This window comes from Octopus bimaculoides, chromosome 11 (assembly GCF_001194135.2).
Source record: "Octopus bimaculoides isolate UCB-OBI-ISO-001 chromosome 11, ASM119413v2, whole genome shotgun sequence".
Lineage (NCBI taxonomy): Eukaryota > Metazoa > Mollusca > Cephalopoda > Octopoda > Octopodidae > Octopus > Octopus bimaculoides.
Genome location: NC_068991.1, coordinates 70,446,225 through 70,447,406, shown reverse-complemented (window position 1 = coordinate 70,447,406; position 1,182 = coordinate 70,446,225).

Sequence of the window (1,182 nt, the reverse complement as noted above, 5' to 3'; positions counted from 1 at the left end):
GGGAACGTAAATACACCAGCATCACTTGTCAAACAATTTTAGAAGGGGGGGGGGGACAAAGACAAACACGCAAACATATACATACATGTATACATATACATATACATATACATATACATACACATACATACATACATACATACACACACACACACACACACACACACATATATATATATATATATATTTATATATATATATATGAATTCAAAAAAGGAAAAAGAAAAAACAACAACAACGTGAGGACGTGATACAGATTGTGTTACTGGACGCTCGGGAAAGGAATATATATATATATATATATATATATATATATATATATATATATATATATATATACAACAGGCTTCTCTCAGTTTCCGTCTACCAAAATCCACTCGCAATAGGTAAGTTCGATCCAGGGATCCAAGCGTAGCAAGTTACTGAGCTTCAAGCATTTGCGTAGCAAGTACAGATGGCGAAAAGGTAACACTGTTCTATGCAACGTATTCATTAATACTATAAATGACACTTCCCAAATTAAAAGGAATCTCGATATGGGAAAAATGCAAATAAAATTCCAAACGTGACGTGCAGACTACAATTTTTTTTTAATAGGTAAGTTGAAGCACCGAGCTGCAATGTAAACAACGTTGAGGTAACAAAGAACTGAAAATTAGCTAGGCTGGTTTTTTGTGTTTGTTACAAGTTATGTAACAAGCTTCAACTTTGCTGCAAAACAGTTGTAGACCGTGCCTTACCTGTTCCAATTCTTACCTTTTGAATCATATATATATATATGTATGTATGTATTTATGTATACTCGGGTACTACATAAGCACCTGCTTCGCTAAAAATAGAAGTAAAAATACTACTAAGATTTGACTTCTATTTTTAGCGCATCTACAAATTCCACTCACAAGGATTTGGTCGGCCCGAGGCTATAGTAGAAGACACATGCCCAAGGTATCACGCAGTGGGACTGAACCCGGAACCATGTGGTTGGTAAGCAAGCTACTTACCACACAGCCGTTCCTGCGCCTATGTGCAATGTGAAGGATATTTGACTGCTATTTCTTGTTTGTGTATGTGTAGGTGTATAGGGTAGAAATATTTTAAATAAAAGAGAAATCAATAGAAAGATATGACGGCTAATAATCTGATTGAAAAGCTCACCCACCCTCACCACCGCCACCTCCACCG